Here is a 20,205-nt window from a genome sequence, read left to right on the forward strand (position 1 = left end):
TCGAAGGAAGTCACTTGGCTTTCTATTGACTGTAATATGGGAGAAGTTGTGGTTTCTAGTCTGATTATGAGAATTGGGGTTGGAGATGGTAGGGCCAGGGTTGGGGTGGATGTCTCCACTTAGGGCTAGTTTTGATATGCATGAGGTTATTAGTTTTATCAGTTTTTGAATGTGTTTGTTTATAAGGGAAACTTTATGATTGTGCTCTGTGGGTAATAGGTATGGTGGGAGGGTTACTATGTTAAGTTGTAGGGATGTTTTATGTTTGAGTAATATAGTTGGTAGAATATGTGGGGGGTACATAGGGATGGTTCTTGAGTTGGTGGGAGGGGAGCGGAGTGAGGGTGAGACATGAGTGGTAGTGTGAGTAGTAGTACAGTGGTAGTGGTTGAGTGGGGGAATGATGGAGCTTTGGTAGGATGTAAGATATGCAAGTAGAGTGCATGCAGTGAGCATAGGTAAGGTATGCTTGTACATGTTAGTTGAGGAGGTGTGATAGTAGTGGAAAGATGGAGGAGGTAGTGTTGGGTTAGCACTGTGGTTGGTTATTGGAAAGATGGGAGGGGTTTGTGAATGTAATAAAGGTGGGACCACTGGAGGCGGGAGGGAATAGGGGGCAGGGTGGGGAGCGAAACGGGTAGAGACCCTGTTAGTTGCTCTTATGAGGAGCTGGAAACAATCAGTAACAGAGTTAACTGATAAATGAACATATGATAGTGACAAGGGTGGTTGTAGTTTTAAAAATGGTGCCTGCCACAGGTAATATTTATTAACTTTGGGCTTGTCTTAAGGTAATAAACAGGGAAGGCGGAGGGGAGAACAAGGGTGTGAGCAGGTAGTTCTTTGTACTGCTGCTAATGAGCCAAAGCAAAGACAAGTTTGTGTTTAAGAACCAATCACAATTGAGCAAGGACTGCTCTGAAACTGTAAGCCATTTCTTAACCATTTCTCAGGTGGAAAAACAGGATAACCTTGTATCAGTAGGCTACTGTGGTCTCAATTTAAATTAACAAACACACAGTATTGATCAGTTATGGATACTATTTGCTAACAGAAGGGAATAAGAGAGAAAGTGGAAGATGAGTGTGTGTGTGTGTGTGTGTGTGTGTGTGTGTGTGTGTGTGTGTGTGTGTGTGTGTGTGTGTGTGTGTGTGTGTGTTTATGTGTGTGTGTGTGTGGGGCTGCTTACAACCAAAGCAGAGTGCTCTCCAGGGGAAAATGAATATTGGCTCAAACAGGTAGACACATACTCGAAGTTAACTGTAGCTGTTTGCAGACAGTTCAGACCCGGGCTGCGCTTTTCTTATAAGAATGTTAAAGGTGGTACCGCAGTTGAATACTTAAGAGTGGTGTTAGGTCTAGAAAAGAAGAGTACAAAGAGGAGTAAGCACTTTGAGATGGTAAATATATTTTATAAAGATTACAAAACAAACTGAGCAAATGGCTACTACATACAGGAAAATATGTCATGAACCAACTACTAGCATATGCAGATACTGAGCCAATTGGAAAAACATCTGTTAGAAGAAACCTCAAGACAGTTATGCAGTCACAGATAAAAATATAGCGAGCAGCACTCTGTCGAGGTTGTCTAATGTGATTCTATCCAAAAGTAACAGCACAATTATATAGAAATAATTAGACACCAGTATGAGCTGTCTACACACAACACAATTACATGAATTACATTAGTGAACAAGGTGCAGCTATGCAAATAGACCAAACTATTATACTAAAAACAACTTGGTGCAGACAAAATGCTAGCATGGCATAGTAACTTCCAATAATAAAGCATAAATCATATTAAGTGTCTAACACAATTCAACATAAACATATACAGTTGTAAAATGTCTAACACAATTCAACATAAATAGGCATTTAGAGTTGTAAAACACTTACTAGAGAGACACTGAGCTCCTCATGGGGCGTGTTTCTAGAGTGGATTGTAGTTTTAAAAATGGTGCCTGCCACAGGTAATATTTATTAACTTTGGGATTGTCTTAAGGTATAAGAGCAATATTTAAAATTGTCCCTATTTTTGGGCCTTTATCCCCCCAATAGTTTTGGCTTTGTTCTCATTTCTTGTGCTAACAGATTGAGAGGTAGATGCAAATGCTCGTGGGCAATGGTCTAAAGCCTTACATCATGTAGTTAGTGGCAGAATAACTTGCTTACATAGTAATTTATTCAGAAGGTTATGGGGCCCATTTATCAAAACTATCAAATACTTAGGTTATATGGTTATGAGAGGGATACCCCCCCAAAAAAAAAAAAAAGAAGATGCCAAAAGCTGGCTTGTACTTAGTATCAAATTATAGATGAAAATGTTCTTAGGGATAAAAACAACTACTCTTTGCTACCATAGCCTGTCCTCTGATAGGCATCTTTCCTTTTGTAAAATCTATCCAGGTAAGGAATACCATAGAAGTAGATGAGGCTTTGATCCGCTGAAAGCAATCTTATGTCCAGAACCAGTTTTTGTTGATCCTGACTTTCATTGTACAGGTTGATGCATCTCAGCTAGGAGTTGATCAAAGATGAGTTATTTTGGGAAGTAATGGGTGAGGAACATCCATCCTGCTATTAAGTAGGAAGCTAAGCTAAGTAAGGCTGAGACAAGCTACTCTGCCAAGAGAATGAGAATGTTTCTCTGTAAATGGGCAAGAATTTCTTTGTATTATTTGTTGGGCAGCAGCTTTACTTTGGAAATGGACTGTGCACCACTACAATGATTGTATAAGCAAATGGAGGTAAACACCTAACTGTGTATATGGGTTTATCACTGTAAAATTTTTCATTTTACCATTAAGCATAGGCATGCTAAAAGCCACAACAATGTACATGGATTATCTTTATCTCATAACACATCCGATTCAGAATAGAACCAGGGAGTTTCTGCTGGGAAGGTGTCATTTTGTCATAGTGGCTGTTTCGTGCATCAAAATTATAGGCTCATAGGTTCCTCAGTTGAGCAGCACAGTGATGCACCAGTTAACATTGTTGCCTCACAGCAAGATGCTCTCTGCTTTGATTCTCAGCTGGGGATCCTTCTGTTTAGAGTTTGTATGCCCTCCCTACATTCATGTATTTTGGAGGGAATTTTACCTGGTGGAACTGGGGAGAAGTGGAGGTGAAGTTTGAGCTGAATTTGTCAGCCAGAAGATTTGCTATGTCACGTGTTCAGTGAAGGTGGTACTGTTCACCAGTTCAGCACACTGCAGTGACTTACAATTAAAGTTCTGGATGTAGCTGAAGAAGTCATTGTGACTGGCCTTAACCTGCAAGGCTAACTTGACCTCACAGTTGGCCTTGTTGGACTTAGACATTTTAGTTTCTTGTTTAGTTGTATAAGAGAGCACTTGTCTTTAAGGCAGTACAAGTTGTGACCATGAGTTTTTTCCTTTTATTATATACCTCCATAAGAAACTTATCTAAAGCCAACTTCATGCTACACAAGTCAGAAGTTACAAACTTCATGACACCCATGCAGATGGGAACTGAAATTTCGACTGCTGGGTCCTACACTAAGGCACTGTACAAGCACATCTACTCATACATGAATCGTGCCATCCCAAGTAGAATGAAGATGCTCTCCTACAAAAAAAGGAAGCCAATCTGGTGGTCCCCTGCCATAAACAAACTTTACAACAAAAGGAAGAAACTGTTGCAGAAAAGAGGAAAATCCCAGGATGCAAAAAAACCCCTTACCAGCCTCAGTAAGAAGCTGAGATCCCTCATAAAATCCTCCAAAGCTAGTTACGAAAATAAAATTGCCAAAGATTCCAAAGACAACCACAAGGCATTCTATAACTATGTCAAGAATCTAAATGGCAATGCTCAGATTTGCTCTGAGCTACAACAGAATGGCATTAAATATACTGATCCCAAGGATATTTCCAATATCCTGTCAGATCGATTCAGTGCCAACTTCACCCCCCTCTCACCCCTTAAATGGCCCATCTCAATACCAGAAGATTGCCAAATTCCGGTAATAATGGCCACACAGGTAAAAAAACACACTCTCCAAAGCTAAGAATACAGCATCCATGAGACCAGATGACATCCCAGGCTGTGTACTACATGAACTACAAAATGAACTGGCACCTCACGTAAGTATCATGTTTAATCATACCCTCACCTCAGGCTTCATGCCCACTTGCACAGCTACAGTTATCCCACTCCACAAGGGGGGATCCACCTTGGATCCCGGGAACTACCGCCCCATCAGTCTGACGAGCCTGATCTGCAAGGCCATGGAACGTATTATCATGAAACTTATAAACAAAGACATTGGCAACCCAGTTTGGGCTCATGAAGGGCCGATCTTATCTCCTGAACCTGATTGACTTCTTTGAATCAGTCTCCAGAGCCATGGATGAGAGTAAGGCAGTCCACACAGCCTATATGGACCTCGCCAAGGCCTTTGACACCATCCCCCACTCTGGAATCATAGATAAACTTACTAAGCTGGGCATTAATCCCTACATCACTCGATGGGTTGCCAACTGGCTTACTGACAGAAACCACACTGTAAAAGTAGCTGACTCCAAATCCAGTTCCAGACAAGTGACAAGTGGAGTACCTCAGGGTCCAGTCCTGGGACCTCGCTTGTTTGGCATCTACTTCTCTGAAGTACAGGCCAACACTAAGGGACTCTGGCTAACAAAGTTTGCAGATGACTGCAAACTGGGAGCCATTATTGAATCCCCAAATGATGTCGATACTCTACAAAAGAGCCTTACAGAAACAGATGCTTGGTGTCAGAGCCATGGGCACAAGCTCAATGCCAAGAAATGTATAGTTATCCCTTTTGGGAAAAAAATATGTACCCATGAATTACCACATAGGTGGAAGTACACTAAACACAGAAAGTGTGATAAGAGACTTAGGGACACAGGTGGACAGTGGTCTCACCTTCAATAACCACATTGCCACATCAGTCAGGAAATCCTTCTATGTGGCACACCTCATCACTAAGGGCTTTTCGTCCAGAAAAAAGGAGGTCATTGTCCCACTGTACTCATCCCTCATTAGACCCATTATAGAATACAATGATCCAGTTGGTATGTACCTCTCAAGACATCTGCAACAACTGGAAAGGCCGCCGAAATACCTCACTAAAAGAATTACAGGCCTAAAGCAGATGCCCTATGCTGACCGCCTTAAAAAACCCCAGCTATACTCTGTCGCATATCGTCTACTCCGAGGCGATCTCTGCTTAACATACAAGGCCATGTCAAACTCAGAGCTGTTGGACATGCTACACTTAAAGAAATCCCAATCCCGCAGAGCCACACGCTCCAGGGATCTAAACCTTGTCATCACAATAAACAAGATAGGTTCCTGACCCAGAGACTCCACAGACTCTGGAATAAACTGCCCATACATGTCAAGCAGAGAACCTCTTTGGCTCTCTTCAAAAGGAACCTTGATGATTGGATGGGAGAAAGGAAATTCACCCCAGGGATCACGTCCGTCACCTTGCTAGACAGGAGTCCAGGGAAGTACATAGTGTGGGAAGAATTAGCCAGGGAATTGTTATGGCTAGGCTTGTATAGGCCCTGGGGCCAATAGCCTAGTACCAACTTATGAACCTATGAACGTATGTGGTTTTCCTCCCACATTCCAAAGACATGCATCTGAAGCAGTTCTCACTGGGCCTCTGCTGAAAATAATCTCTGTCCTAGTCAGAGTTTCCCAGTCAACAAAATTTTAAATAAATATAAATTGATTAGTAATAGTCCATCACCCCATTTGAGATTCAAACTCTGCACCTTGTGTCTATAAGGTAAAGACCATAACCATTATGTCAACCCCATTATTTATATATATTAAGGTAAGAACTTGGTGGTAGCACATATAGTCAGTATATTATGCTAGTAAAATTCTGTGATAGTCCAGTCAAATATGAATCACTTGAAACAAGTTTCTGTGAAAAGCACAACTTTTAGCTACAGTGACAGCCTGTGAAAACAGCTATTTTGAGACAGATATGTAGGCTCTTGGTGAACCCTAACCAGAGGAGGTTAGAAGACTCACTGGGAGACCTGTGGATTTACTTGAGGATTACCAGGTACCTGTCCGTGGATGTGCCTGATTCCTGAAAGTCAGCTTGTGCTGAAATGCAACACCAGATCTGTGAACTATAAGGATTATTGGGTCCCACTGAGAATCTTTAAAAATGAATCAGAAAACACAAGAGGAGAGGCCGCTGCACAGCTGATCAGTTGATACAGACTTTAATGCACAAAACACTAAGCACAAACACTAAAACAGTTAAACAGTTGGTAAGCACTTTCACATCAACAGGTGCTTCCTCAGACAGTCTGTTAACCACAAAGTAACATTTATATTCAATAAAATACAAAGTAAACCATGAAGGTTACCTAAATAAATTACGTAAACATAAATGTGGTTTTAAGGAAACACTCGTTCAAACCATAGCCTTAGCCTTTATCAGACTGCAAAGAAATGATCCATCTCATTTCAAGTCTCTCAGTATTATCACCCTTAACCCCAATAAAACAAAACTTGTAATATTTACTCCCACAAAATCCAACCCTGTTGACAAGTCACTATTATCAGTTCGCTCCCAAAACAACACCATCATTGACGTAATCCCTAGTACCAAATTACTACGTGTCATCATTGATGACAAATTAACATTTGACCTTCACATCTACAGCAACATCAAAAAACCCATCAAAAACTAGGTGCCCTTTATAGGCACAACTGTTTTCTTAGCCCTTCTGCAAAAAAGGCTCTTGCCTCATCCTTCCTCCTTCCAACAGTTCTATATGGCATTCACATCCTCACCAATCTACAGTCCTTCTTGACAACAAAACCAAACTCTTGTTACAACAAAGTCGCTAAATTTGCTTCAAATGAAAAATTTTCTACCCATCACTGTTTTTCTCTGCATCAACTAAATTGGCTAGAATCCCCTCACTATCTCACTTTTCTACAATTTACTACAGCCTACAAGATCATCTACCACCCAAAAACCTGCCCTTTCCTCTCCTCCATACTGACCATGTACCATCCTAACAAACACCTCAGGTCTGAAAACAAAATGTTACTGTCCATAGAGAAAACTAAGCTCTCAGCTGGTCAAATGTTGTATTTCTATACTATCTCTAAGGCATGGAATAATTCCCCCTGTCACTCAGAACTATCAGTAATCCTGGCTCCTTTAAAAAATCCCTCAAACTACATCTCTCCTCTCATTGGTTATGCTCCAGTACCCCAAAACACAACCCCACCTCCTGACTTCTCTCCCTGGTGTTACAACTCTACTATTACTATAATTTCCTTCCCTTCACTCTGCCTACTTACTGCCTTTCCTGCCACTCTAGCTTGACTTTTTCCCTCCTTAGCCCTTCTATCTCCTCCTATTCTTACACTGTACTTAACATCCCCAGTACATTGAACCTTGCAAACATATTAGATACATGTTTGATTTGAATGTGTGCCATTTATTATTTCTATTTTTCCATGCTTGTAATTATTTTCACTATTGTTTTATTTTCTTTCAGTGTAATAGTACTGCTCAAAATTCTTTGTTATGTGTATTAATATTTTCTTTGTATGTAATTATTGTGGAGCTTTTCTCCCCAGGCCTGCACTGAAAAATGCACTCTTTCCAGGCCCAGTGGACTTTCTCAGTTAACAAATGCAATAAATAAATAAATACATAATAAATATTAATGATTTCTCCTAAATGCTTATTAATACCTGCAAACTGTAATGCTAAAAAAGTAAAAGCGCGAGTGGCTGTAGACAGCATTATTCAAATCAGCTTTATGTATGTCATAGAGCTCACGGACATGCTCTTTAAGGGAGGAGTCCATTTTCCCTGTATAGAATGCAGAACATCATCTGTATCTAGCTAGGTATGCCAAGTTAATACCTGAACAGTCCGCATAGAATGAAAATGTATAAACCTTTTTAGAACTTGGGTGAATAATACTGAGAAACTTGAAATGAGATGGATCATTTCTTTGCTGTCTGATAAAGGCTAAGGCTATGGTTTGTAACGAGTGTTTCCTTAAAACCACATTTATGTTTACGTGATTTATTTAGGTAACCTCCGTGGTTACTTTGTATTTAATTGAATACAAACGTTACATTGTGGTTAACAGACCTTAATGGTCTGAGGAAGCATCTGTTGATGTGAAAGTGCTTATCAACTGATTTACTGTTTTAGTGTTTGTGCTTAGTGTTTTGTGCAATAAAGTCTTTATCAACTGATCAGCTATGTGACAGTCTCTCCTCTCTGTTTTATAAATACATGACTGCTGAATTTAGAGGCACTGTCAGCTCTGCTTTTGGTCATTTGGATTTTAGAAAACACAAGAGTTGAACGTTGACTACAAGTATGTTAAAGAGAACCATTTTCTATTTAGGTTGGAAGTGAACCTTGACTTTACAATTCACTGTTAATAAACTGCACTTGAAGAGTGTTGCTAGTGTATTAAACCTCTGAATTTGATATATATATATATATATATATATATATATATATAAAATCTATACATCTATACACACATGTATGGGGAGAGAGAATATATATATATATATATATATATATATATATATATGGGGAAGAGAGACATATTCACCGGTACATGTATGTACACATACACATGGCTTGTCAACTGTATATTTTTATAATTTTTGACTATCCTATTTATATATATATATATATATATATATATATATATTTTTTTTTTTTTTTTTTTTTAGTATTTATTTACTTAAATTTAAGTAGGGTAGAACACTGGTTTCTTTGGACAATTAGCACACAGCTACATCCACCCATGGTCTTTTGTTCAAGACTGTAATAGGTGTGGAAAACCCCATAGTGTGAGATGCAAGCTTTTCTTCAAAAGGGGAAAAAAGCTTTTATTGAAATTTTGCTTAAATATTTTAAGTTGCACTTATAGTGAGTGACCTATGTGGTGACATTTTTTGTACTTCTCTTCTATTGTCTATGCTTCAGCCAAAACAATTATCTGTTTGCATTTTTTTACTTTGTTCCAGGACCTTAATCTTGCGACTTTATTTGCAGTTGCAAGACGATTGTGTATTACTGCAGGATTCTAGCATTGTTTATGCATTCCACTGCACTTCTATTTCCATAAGCAGAGTTACATGTAAAAGGCATCTTTTTATATTTCGAACCTGGTCTGTGGCCTCAGTATTGTAGCTTGTTTCACTGTTGAGATATAAGACAGGTATCTGCACCCCTACATGGCAGATCTAATATATCAATGGAGGCAAAGCCAAGTCTTAATTGGTGACTTAGTAGCTGTGGATAAGGGGCAAGTATCTTTAAAAGTAGGAGCTGCAAAGGTCTGTCTTTGCTCCTTCTGTTTGTACAAAGGAACTCCAATGTTCGGTAAGCAGATAGTCAACCCTTTCTCTGCAAGGATTTATAAATAGCCAGTATAAATTTGATAGGTCAGTTCCCTTTCTAGTGTCTGCATCCCCATTTTCTCTACCAGTCTGTGTTGGCCCTTGAGTAACATTGTACAGCATAAGTGAAAAAAGCATGTTAGATTTGTAAATATCTCCAAGGTCATAATCTGTCTGCATTTGTTTAAATGATTTAAAACATATCCGTTGTCCATTGACTCACATAAGAGTTCTAATCTTGAAATCCCTACTGTGATCAAATTTGCTCACCATATCCTGGTATAATCTATTTTAAAGTGAGGATTGCCCCATATGGGGAGTTTACCAAACCAGATATGAAGGGCCAGGTATTTGTTATAGAGCTTGCAGAAGGCTTTACTGGCTGTTTGCAACACCCATCATATCTTCCCTTAAGGCAGGGGAGGGAGTGGTACCAGAGGACTGATTAATTAGTGGTGCTACCCAATAATTTGACTTTTATTTTAATTTCCCAAAGAAGGAGCTGTTGATGTTGAATGATTAAGCAGGGTCACATGGTCAGCGGGCTGCTGCACATGTCATGTGCACTATGTCAATGAGACAGTCCGCTTCATGTTTCCTGGGAGTAAACAACACCAGTCTAGGGGAAATAACCCCTTCTACCAAACCATGGAAACTGTAGCATCAAGTTCTTGATTTCCTATAGCTACATGGGTATCAAGTTCTTGATTTTCTATAGCTACTTGGGAAATGGGTGGGATATGAATATGTCATCCCCATCCCATATACCAAACTAACATTTGTAATGCTGATATTCCACCTCACCAAGAAAGTTTCAGCCTCTTCCATGAATGGACCTGTATGAATAGGGGTTCCCATAGAGGCTTCAGATTGCATGCCACCATTCCTGCCCTATCTCTACAAAATGCTATGCCTAAACATTTAAGGGAGGACACACACTACTTAAAGGGACTGCTCCATGACTCTCTCCCTGGAATTTGACTGCTGGTATATTACTGGGGAACAGTATTGTCTTATCTGAGTTTACTTCCAACCCTGAACATTCTCAATATTTTGCCATAACCAGCCAACACGGGTATATCATGTTTATTTATTTTTTTTTGTAAAGAGCAGGAAGATATCTGCAAACAGCAGAACTCCTGTTTCTATCCCCACCAGATCCCAGCCAGAGTGGTCTCTTTGTGATCTTACTTTTTTGTTGTTGTGTCTTTCGGATTTCCCAGTTAGGGGTCGCCACAGCGGAACTCCGGTCCGCTAATGATTGGCAGTAGATTTTTATGTGCCAAATTGCTGGCCCTGATGCACAACCTTCAACAAAGGTACGCCCATTCACACATGTCTCCACACAGAAGACACTCTAGCTGAGAATCGAACAGGACAACATCTTACTGTGAGATGACAATGCTACTGCAGCACCACCACCACAGTTCTTTGTGATCTTACTAACCCTGCTAAAGATTCAGTGGCTAGACAGAAGATGAATGGAGGGGGTGCAAACCTGTACTGTGCCTTTTTCTATTGGGAACAATGGGGAGGCATTACTGCCAGTCAGCACAGTGGCAAAGGGTGAGCTGTAGAAGGCTTGTGTGTTTTGGACAAAGAGAGGAGAAAGGTCCATTTGTTTCATTATCAACCACAAAAAGCCCTAGTGTATGCTGTTAAATGCCTTTTTCATAATTCAACATTACAGCAGTGGCTGGCTGTATACAATTCTTTGCTGCATTCATATAAATAATTAGTGTTGGAGCGGATCCACATTAAATCTGCCTCTCACAAAGCCAGTCATGACTGCAGTCACATAAATAATTAGTGTGTGAAGGTGGTCCACATTAAATCTGCCTCTCACAAAGCCAGTCATGACTGCAGTCACATAAATAATTAGTGTGTAGAGGTGGTCCACATTAAATCTGCCTCTCACAAGGCTAGCCTGTGGATCTGCCACCAGTTTAGATATAAGGGGTTTTAGCTTTGTAGCCAAGACTTTAGTATATAGCACTGCCATCAGATCAATGAGGGAAATGGACCTATACTTCTTACTGGCTCTGTCTTTCCCTAGTTTTGGTAAGACAGTGATCTGAGATTCTCTCAAGATAAGCATCTCTCCCTTCTTTCTAATTTCATTAGGTAGGGAACAGAGTACAGGGAGGATTTTCTTTTTCAGTACTTTATATAAGTTGTGTTTATTCTATGTAGTAGGACTGTTTACTTTTTGTGTATTGCCTTTTCCAAGGCCCACGTAGTACATAAAAATGGTCCTTGGACCAGCACATACACCTAGTTAAAAACAAATAAATATAAATGAATAAACACAGTTTCATGGGATGATAGCAAAGTAATGATGGGTGAACAGTATTCAAGTCTGGGAATAAGTACATAGATTCCAATGGCCCCTCTTACATCTGTAGTAAGTATATTAGATGTACTATAGGAGATTTTTAGCTGAGATAGGACCTTGCTAACCTGTGCTTCAGTATGAGCTGAGAAAGAAAGTCTGAGATCAGTAAGATTACTAAGTATTTCTGCTTTGTTGTCTATGACAGGGATAGTGCTGGAATGCTTCAGCCTTTGCTGTGTTCCAAAATGCATAGTTGTAGTTTTAGTAGTGTTTGTAATCAATTTGCTGGTAGTTAGCCAGTTTTAGAGTGAGATGAAAACTTCATGTATTGATTTAGTAATGGTATTTAAGTTCTCACCAGAATCAGCATAAAGAAGGCAATTCATTTGTCGAAGGTCCACATTAGATCATTAATGAACAATGAGAACAGGAGTGAGCAAAATACAAACCCCTGAGGAACACTTTTGGAGACAGCATCCATTTCAGGCAAAGTGCCACGTCTTAATACCCTAAAAGTTCTATTCACTGGGAGATATTTTAATCATAGTATGACTTCATGAGAGAATCCACGTGAAGATAGATGTATAATATCTACCACTTCAAATGTCCTTTGTAGATTTAAGAATATTCAAGAATGGTCCACTTGTTAGCAAGTCTTTAACCACGTAAGTATATGTCTGATCAGTTACAGCATATGAGGCTATCAGTGTGCAGTATTTAAGGTAAAAGCCATTTTGATTATTAATCAAAATATCATGCTTAATTATGCATTGTAAGATTTGTTCATAGATGATATTTTCAACATTATTGAGGCAGGATATAGATAACATTTGGGTGAAAGTTTTCAGCAGGTGATGGGACCTTAGCAAATGGAAATATTAATGTGTGTGTTTGAAGCAATGTGATGTGGACATTAGAGATTTACATAAAACATTACTGCTTAACTTCAAAATTTTTGGGACGGATCTGATATTCAGGATTGTAGTTAGTCCATTTTATTGGGCAGTTCTTGTACTTTGTATTCTTCTGAAGTAGAAGGAAGAGTTAATTGGTTCATAGATAAGTACAATGCAATTATTCTACACATCATTACAAGCCTAGCCAGTAAACCATATTCATAAGTTCTCTCCAGCTTCAAACAGGGCAACACAAGATAGACCAAGGAGACTTTTTTTCTTCTCTTTTTCTATAACACAACTGGTATTCAACTGACCTGGTGCCTCTACCCCTCATGATCTTAGATGGACTTGCTCCAAATTAGAGTTGGGGCTTGCAAGAAGACTAAGGCACCTTGGGACAGCATCATACTACTGTCATGAGGTACTTTTTTCCCTAATGCTACCACTGCAGGCCATGCACTGAACTGCCCCTCACTTTTGCAAGAGATTGACCTCAGCAGAAGGTCTTGCCCACCTTTGGCAACACTTCATGGTTGCTTCCCTGGTCTCCACTATGGGAAATCAAACCATTTAGATTGCCCTGGATACATGCTCCTCCCCTTCATCCCCTAGGATGGGCATAGCCATTCTTCCTTATCAGGACCTTAGATGTCCAAGGTGCTAACTAAACCTGGGCTTCAAGGCCAAACTCATGGGTTTATTTCTATATTAGGGGTACATTTGAGGTTACTCATCCAATTCTCAGGGTTTGTTCTGAAGGTAGCAAGGTTGCTATTCTGCTTCATATATAGTTAACTCCAAAGATGGAGGATACATCAGGATATGAATCTGTCATGTCAACATGTAATAGCTATCTACTGATAAGGTTTTAGGTCCTTGTAACCAGATATTTAGTAACCATTTATTCTGTGAAGAAACAGGAGGTCTAAGAAGGGTTGAATATTTTATGTCTTGAAAGGCTTGGCACAAATCACCATGGAACAGTCTATAAGGGAATGGGTACAGAAAGAAAGGGTGCCAGTCGGTGTGAATAACTGAGAGTCTTGAGGACATTGATATATTTAGTTGTGAATCTTTGAGATTTCTTAAGCTGTGTGATATGTTTAGGCAAATACAGCCAAAAGGGATATAATATTCAATAATGTGCCCGAGGAGAAATGAACAAATGGGAACTTAGACTTTTTTGATCTAGCAGGGATGCCTTTGTAAATTAGATGAGCAAGATAGAAAGCATTTTGAACTACTACAGAGACATTATGTCCAAAAGATAAGGAATCTATGCATTATTGTTGACAATTCCTTAGAGTGGCTGAACGAAAGGGGTGTTTGTTGGCCAGCCTTTAATAAAAGTTCTGCACCTAAAGCTAACACTTTGAAAAAGATTAAGAAAATTATTACCCAGTTTCTGATTGCCTTAGATGGGGAGAATGTCAATGGACACCACCAAATAAAATACAGAGGAATAAACATATTCTGATTGCAATGAGTTTGAGAGACCTCCTACACAAATGCATCCATTGCAAAACGTACCAAATCCAGCAACAGCTAGACATAGTAAGGCTGGACTCACCATAAGAGTAATACACCCCTGGACTGCAGTGAATTTTCAAACCATTGTAGATTTTCTTCCTCTTGTTTGGACACATTCTGCTAAACATGCAAAGATTTTAAAAGGACATGTACAACTACAAAACCCAACTTTTGAAGACTTTAGGAAGGTATTAAAAGCCTCTGCAATTCCTGATGAAAAATGTGGGAAAAATCGAATATAGACAATAATAGCCAAAAATGCACAGATGTCAGATTTTTGACTGCAAGGAGCAACCTTTTTAAAGCCATTACCACAGCATGACCCGAACCTTAACTGGGCAGGAATCAAAGATATTGTGCAAAAGGAAAATGAATCTATTGATGTGTATTTGCAGTGCATGATGTGTTTAAATACTTCTCTGGGCATCCAGAAGCTACAGAAGGTGTCGCAGCCAGGCTGTCAGCAGCTTTTGTGGGTTTGTTACATCTCATACAAGAGCAGATTAAAAGGTTTGTCAGGTTTGGGCATCCATGAACGTGTGATTCAAGCATAAGATGAGGCAGAAAACAAAGTTATGAGAAAAAAAGAACAAATGAAAAATTTTGTTGCTATTCAGCTCCAACAGTTTGATACCAACTCATGGGGATGAGACAGGAGAAATCATGGTGGAACAGGTAGGTTCCAATTTTTCTAATCACAACCCCAGGACAATATCAGCATCCTTTGCATCACCACAGAGATTGACAGATGTACCACATTTAAGTACTTGTTTTAATTGTGGTCAGTTTGGACAACAGTGAAATGAATGTCTGATGTTTGTACTGCAAGCAAATTCAGTGAATGTTCAGGTACCACAGCAAGCTGAAGGAAAGACTCCTGTGTGGAATACTGCTTGGCAGCCACCAGTGGGGCAACCAAACTCTTAGGACAGCAAAGAGCAGGAACCACAGTTATTCCCCTTGGTACCAATTGACCAGGATAGTCCTTTTGTCACTGTTAGATTGCAAAATTCATCTATCCCATTTTTAATTGATGAAGGAGCTACCACATCTATGATTATTTCAGCAAATGTTAAATACCTTCCACTTTCTGAACACATGATTCTGGGTATGGGAGTATCCCGAGTCCCTTTAAACTATCAAGAAACAAAACCTGTTTTCATTCAAATCAATCTCCAAAAGAACAGCATACTTTTATTGTAAAACGTTTTGCCCCACTAAATCTGCTAGATAGAGATTCGCTATGTAAATTAAGATGTGCTGTTTATTGTACACTAGATGATGTATATTTAGATATTGCTAGTGAACCCTTAGGATTATATTCGAATAACATCTGTACAGATGAAGATGCCCTTTTTGCTCTTCTAACATCAGAACAAGATGCAGAAAATGTTGGAGTGGAAGAATTAAAGATGATCACTCAACCGCTAATGAGGTGGCGCTCATGAAAGATGCAGAACCTGTGCCTATAATACTGAGGCCCTGTGGGCTCCTGCCCATGGTAGTTCAGTATCCTTTGTTGACAGAAGCAGAAAAAGAATTTCATCCTGATATTTATGTCTTGTTACAAGTTATTATTGTCCCTGCTCAAAGTCCCTGTAACACTCCTATTTTACCAATTAAGAAACCAGGGAAAAATACATATAGATTTGTGAATTCAGTATTAGTACCAACATTTCCAGTAATTCTATCAGATGCCACCACCTTCTCAGTGATGGACATTTAATCTGCCTTTTCTATTTCTGTACATCCAGATAGTCCATATTTGTTTCATTTACATATGTAGGGCAACAGGGCAACTTGGACTAGATTACTGCAGGGATATGTAGAATCACCCGCTCTTTTCACTAGAGAAATGGAAAAAAACAACTGGACAAAATTAAATTTCCTTACAGTTCTACTGAAATTCAGTACGTAGATTATTTACATTTAACCTCAAAAACTCCAAATGACTGCAAACAAGGTACTATTTTACTTTTGATAAAATTAGCAGAGATAGAATTTAAGGTTAACAAAGACAAATTGTAGTTATGGAAACTGTAGGTTTGATAGGTGGGACATCTTATTTCAGAAGGTGCTAGACAGATCTTGCCTCCATGCATTGTTGTGATACAAACTGCACTGCACCCTGCTACATTAAAACAGTTATGAGCTTTCTTAGGACTAACACATTACTGTCAACAATGTATTTCTTATTATGTAGACATACTGAAACCTTTTTTGTAATTTTTAAATAAAGATACTTCAAGCTTTGTACAATTGAAAACATTACTTTTAGAACCCCCTGCACTTGGGTTGCTACATTATTCCAAGAGATTTTTTGTTTTGTAGTGAAATAAAGTTGCATTAGGATTATTAGCACAGGGTATAAATGATGGTTGTAGACCTATCACTTATTTCTGTACAAATCTTGATCATGTAGCAGCAGCTTTCCCTCACTGCCTTAGGGAAGTGGCCATGATGGTGCATGCAGTGGAAATGGTAGCTGCTCTAACTCTTGGGCATGAGACTTACGTGGCAGTATTCAGTAGCATGATTGTCTAAATATGAATTGTTTTTACTTAATATACAGATTTGTGTTATGCTTACGGAGAAGTTCATGATTTTGGGACACTTTAAAAAGAGTGAAGCAGGAGCGGTCTTAGGTCAACTGGTGCGCTAGGCAAAAGGGCTCCATGGTGCCCCCTACCACACTACCTGGTGCCCCCATCCTGGTCTACCTACACCAAATAAATACTGGAAAAGCGCCCCTGCTAAAGCGGCGCCCTAGGCAGCTGCCTAGTTGGCCTATACCTAAGGCTGGCTATGAGTGACGGTATCTGACTTCAACAAGAACTTTTATTAAAAATGCAGTTTTTGTTAATAATTTATTAGATGCCTTATTATTGCCAAGCGAAGTAGCTGTGGTTAAACGTGCTGCACATAACATCATGATTCCTTTATAACTAAAAGAAATAGTTTTACAGATATGGTGGCAAGATAGGCTAAATTGTTGTATCTTGTTCAGCCTTTATTCTTACAGCAATTAAATGAAACTAACAACATGTTTTCTTTACAGGAGTTGTTATCTTTTCAGAATCAAACAGAGGACTCTGAGAATATGAGGTGAATAAATTATGTGTGGAGCTGGTCTCAGATGAATGGCTTGTAGCCCCACAAAATTTCTTATCTCAGTTGGTCAACGCCTACCATTTACCTTTTAATCTGGCTAAAATGCTTTAACTCATTACAGCCGAGTGATGTCTCCAGGCGTTTCTGCAGGTGCCTCTTACTGCGCCTCTAGGCATCAAATATTGCCTGTTCATGTTTGCATTAATAATTCCAAAACCATGCTAAATACAAGGATATTTTATCTTGAAGCATACATGATGGCAAACACAAATGTATTGATATATGACCTCTTCCAATTAGTATTTGTTAGACCTGCAAGGTGATAACTTCATTTTTTAAAGGCTGAAGCCACACCCAGTGGGACTTAAAGGTACACACTCAAAAGAGCTCTACTGGAAGGAATGAGTGAATAAAACAAATTTATAATGACTTGTATGCTGTCATGTTTCAGAAGTCAGTCAACATTTTGTAAATACTTGGGTAGTTTAAAAAACGATCCAAAACAGCCACTACTGGTAAAAATGTAGTCCACAGCTGGAAAATGATGCCCCCGTAACCAGAGGGGAATTCAAACAAGTAATGTGTCTATTGTCGCAACTAAGCGGGTTGCTGACAAATGAAGGCAGCAGCAGATCAACTCGAATACCACCTAACCAACAGGATTGCGGTAAAGACAATTAACTAATTGAACCAACCGTCAGAAGGAAGAGAAATTCCATTACGGAAGTCTCAGATGAACCACAACCGAATAGCCAAGGTTTTTACGAACAACAGAACAAACATCCACCGGCGAAACAAGGATATTTATCAAAGGACTTTAACTTGAACAAATGGACTAGCAAACATTTTTCGTTTGCTCAAGGTACTGTGCAGTCCCACAATAATAGCAATAATACTCATGTGGAGCAATTAGTTTTAGAATTGAATAACAAACTCTATGCTTACAAAACAGTGCAACTTGAAATCGAATATTTATCAGAATGTATTAGGGTAGAACGTATACCCAAGGGTCTACGTTTTAACAAACTACCCAACAATGCTGTTCCTGGTACTAATTTATTTAATGGCATTTCTGATTTGTTCAATAAAACGGGCTTAGAAATGTTAAGGCTAATGGTGAACGACTACGAAGGTAGAGCTGCCTCCCTTCTTACCGAAATTAATGCTTTAAATAGCTCTATAGTTAGTAACGTGAATTTCATCAGTGTTAAAAGGGATTATGAAGGTTCATTCAAAGAGGTGGATGAACATTGTAACAGGATAGTTTTAAGAAAAATTAGGAAATTAGAAAGTGATCTACAGGACTATAAGAATGGTACTGCGTATAATTTTATTAAAAGAGGCAGAACACCGTTTACTAAGCCCAACAATAGTGAAGGGTTTAGTAACATAGAAGGTGAAGGTAATGAAGCTAACAATTCAGTTGAAGCCCCGAGAAGGAGCGAAAGGTTGGCCCAAAAAAGTAATCAAACAACGAACCAGGTTTTTCACTATGCCCAAGGAAGACAAGGGAATCGGGAAGTGAATCAGTCAGCACAGGCATGGAACAGATTCAGGAGGCAGTAAATTTAAGTTCCTTTATGGTTGAGGGCCCAGAAGTTTATCAGCAAGATATGAATTCACACACTTGCTCAGTAGTCAAGCAGGGTAATTTCTCTATCTATAATTACACTGAGGCAGAAATTAATGACACATATTTTGCATTATTTACCAAAGGATTTCATTTTGTGCCTAACTGCCCTATTAATATTACTAAAATTATTATAGATCCGAAATTATTTATGCGACAACTTAATTTAAACATTTACTTTAACGGAAAACAAAGTGAAAGATGCTTATTTCAGAGAGCCAGCACATTTAACCCACCCCTCCATCCAGCTTTGAAAATCTACGAAGAACTGGTGGAAAATGAATTTAGAAATCTTGATAAGAGAAATAATGACAACCAAGGTAATAACTTCCCCGAAGAGTTAAGTAAACTAATAGAGTTTCTTAGAAATGAGAACATCAGAGTAATGAAAACAGACAAGGGAGGGGGGTTGTACTTATGTATAAACAAGAATATGAAGCTTATATTTACAACTTATTACATGACACTGAACAGTATACTCAAGTTTCAACCAATGAGTGAAATATAGCTTACGCCAAGATTAGATATTGTTTAGAGGATCACCTCTTACAAGGGGCCCTTAATGAACAACTATTCAACTATTTATTAGTTCACAAACCATTAACACCAATTATATTTGGCATACCAAAAGTTCACAAGGGGCTCCAACCTTTAAAATTCAGGCCCATAGTAGCTGGGGCAAAAAGTATAACAGAACCCCTGGGGAAATTTATAGACATTTCAACTAAAAATGTAGTTTCATCAATAAAATGCCTTTGTAAGGACTCTTGGGAATTTTTGAGTGGAATCAAAAAGGAATTTTTTTCAGAAACACAATATATGATTACAATTGATATTATTGACTTGTTTCCCAGTATTCCTCATACGATTGGGCTTAATTGGTTTAATATAATGCTTACAAAATTAACAAGTTTCAGTGCGAATATCATAAATTTATTAGTAGAATTTATGAGTATTATTCTCAATAATAATTTCATTATTTTCAATGGAGAATTATACAAACAAAATAAAGGGGTGGCCATGGGAACACCATGTGCTTCGGAATATGTGAATATTGTGTTGCATCATTGGGAGTCAGAATTCATATTTCCATCTAAATGGGCTCATTGTATTGTCCATTATAAGAGGTTTTTAGATGACATATGTATGCTGTGGAGGGGTAATATAAATGAATTTGAAAGTTTTATGTGTTATATTAATTCTTCCACAGATTTTTTGAAATTTACATATGAAATAAATTCACATCATTTACATTACCTAGATGTTAAACTTGAGAAAAACAT

The 20,205-nt window shown here is 38.7% G+C and overlaps 1 protein-coding gene across 6 annotated transcripts in view; it reads left to right on the forward strand.

The window, feature by feature from the left end:
- The window catches only part of LOC122798488 (alanine aminotransferase 2-like), a 1,719,357-nt gene that overhangs the window by 303,703 nt on the left and 1,395,449 nt on the right, over positions 1-20,205 (forward strand). The window lies entirely within an intron of this gene.

Source organism: Protopterus annectens, chromosome 3.part1 (genome assembly GCF_019279795.1).
Source record: "Protopterus annectens isolate FY-2018-M chromosome 3.part1, PAN1.0, whole genome shotgun sequence".
Lineage (NCBI taxonomy): Eukaryota > Metazoa > Chordata > Ceratodontiformes > Protopteridae > Protopterus > Protopterus annectens.